Here is a 2,671-nt window from a genome sequence, read left to right on the forward strand (position 1 = left end):
GGCTGGAACCGCTGGGCCCGGGAGGGAGGACGGGGAGCTGCGGCGGGAGCGGCCCCGGGCGCGGAGCCTGCGGTGGCTGCGGAGTGTTCGATCTCTGCCGCCTGCCGGGCCGCGGCCTAGCCCTTTCTCGGGTTGACTGCGCTCAGTCTTCCAGACGGCTCCTTTTCGGAGCGGAAGGCTTCGTGAGGACTCCGGCTCTGCCTGTCCGTGTCCCTGGACCCGGAGGGAGTCGCGCTGAGATCCCCACCTCTCGCTCTTGTTCTCGGAGGGTCCGCCCAAGCCTGACTGGGGCCGCTGCTGCTTTGCCCCGGAAGCGGCCCCCGGGAACCCTGCATCTCCGCCAGCTCTCCCCCAGCCTACCCCTCCCGCTGTCACCCCTCGGCCTTGGCGACCTCCGAAATGTCTGAAGACAGCGCGCGCCCTTCATCCCTGGGTGCAGTCGCCCTAGACTCACACCTAGCGGCACCGCCTCCTCGCTGGTCTCCCCAGGGAGGGCGCCCTGCCCTTCTCCAGACCTTTTCTTAAAAAGGGAAATCTAGAAAGCTGGGTCTTCGCCCTCAGAGTAAACCTGGTCCTCAACCGATTAGCAGAGCCAAACATGGACTGGGTTCTGAATAACCTCCTTTGCCTTATCTTTTAAAATAACACCCTTGCAGTTTCTGCACCATGCACTGTGCTTGCTGTCAGCTGTAGGGCCTTGTGCACTTGCATTCCCTTCCCCTGCCCGCCACAGCTTCACATTTGCTTAGGTTTCTGCTTTCATTTTATAATTCAAGGTTCAGTCTTCCTATCATGTGTTTCTATGCAGCCAGCATTTCTTAAGAAGATGTGTCCTTTCCTTTACAGTGTCTTCCCTTCTAGATTATAAGGAAACATTGAGGGACTCTTTTACCTGTTATGGTGATTTTTTGTTTTTTCCTGGCACAACAAGTACCTGTCCCATTTGTTTGTATTACACTGTTATGCTTTTTAATGACTTTACCCCATCCAGATGTCCTACCTAGAAAAAGTAAATTTGTTTTAGGATTGCTTAGCAAATTATAATGAAAGTGTGGATTGCAAAAGGCTAGTGGGCATGAAATAATGGAGTCATTGTAACAATATAAATATGCAAGGTAGCAGAAGGTGGTGCTGAGCATGGTGAGATCAGCCAGTGTCAAGATGTGCTCAGCCGCTTTGCATGTGGTGTGCTCATAGGATTACTAAAAATGAAAGCCTAAATCAGGCCTGTTTGAGTTTTGGCTTTGCTTTGTTTTTTTGCAAAAGAAGGCTTTTACAAATTAAGATATTTTAATGAATGAACAGTTTATTAGACTGTGGAAATGGAACTTGTTCAAAGAATATTGTACCTAATTGAGATTTGCTTCTGTCATCATGAAAAAAGGCCTTGCCTCCAGTTTTTTAAGAAACTGGCATCTTATCTGATACAGTTACAATGCTGTTTTACTGTTTTCCTTTGAAACCCAATTGAACTCAGTCTATTCCATCATCCCTCTTCTAATGTTACAAAGCAATCTTTATTTTCATGAGTAACATTAGTTGTTCTGATCTTAGTATTAAGTAATACTTTTAAGTTCTGCCCCAAAGATAAGAAACAGTGGTGTTTGGGCCTCTTAAAAATATGTGGGACATTTTAGATTCTTAAATATTATTTATACACATTTAATAAATACAGATATATTGACCAGGAAGGGTAGTCTTTTGTCAGATTACCTGAGCCTAAGTTCTAAAAGAGACACACTTAGTTTCTCATTAATAAATTACACAGAATATATACACCTACAGTGTTGCTCAGAGGATCAGATGAAAAAATGTTTGTGACAGTGCTTTGTAAATGGGAAATCTATACAATGTAAGTTATTTTCTGCCTGTGTTATTATTGCCTGTAAATACTGCCTGTAGAACTTCTGCAGTGTGGTAGAGTATGGTAGGGTTATTTGATAGGGACTGCACATGTTCTGACATCTGCCTTGTTGAGCCTCTTGTGAATATAAGTGGATGTGGGTATAAGCTCCACATGGTGTAGGCTCTTTGTCCCTTCCATTACTTTGCACAATTAAAGCCTAATGCAGTACTTTGTGCACAGCTGGTGTTCGTTAAATTACTATGGTTAATTGTAATTTTTATAAAACACATCCCAAATCCTTCATTCTTCATTTATTTTATACAAAATATTTAGGCCTGCAAGTGCTCTGCAGTTTTCTCCTTTTGTCTCTCAAAAAAAACAAAAAAGTCACCGTAGTGCTTCAGTTGGAGAAGGGAGGAGACTTCTTCCAAGTGGGAAGTTCCATTTCTTTTCTGACTTGTGGGCAGCAAGCTATTCTGTCTTCGTGGTTGTGTGGCTTGTGCCAAAGGAAAGGAAAGGATGGTTGTTATTTGCTGATGCTACAACTGAACTTGGGTTATTCGTATTTTGCTTGACTTTCCAGTTTTCACCTTTACTTTAATTATTAAAAGATTGACTTTGCCAGGCCTTGTGACAACAGTGAGTTCAGTAATTCTTACATGCCCCCCAAAAATTCAAAGACCAGATGGGAGAGATGTTGATAAAACCTCTGGTGGGTGTTAGCTGAAACCTTTTCTTACACACACTATTGCAAAACAGATATTTCACTTACTTTATGTGGAAATGTGACTGCTACTGCTTTTGAGACTTGTCCTCACTGATAGG

Source organism: Chinchilla lanigera, unplaced genomic scaffold, assembly GCF_000276665.1.
Source record: "Chinchilla lanigera isolate Chin_1 unplaced genomic scaffold, ChiLan1.0 scaffold00002, whole genome shotgun sequence".
Classification (NCBI taxonomy): Eukaryota; Metazoa; Chordata; class Mammalia; order Rodentia; family Chinchillidae; genus Chinchilla; species Chinchilla lanigera.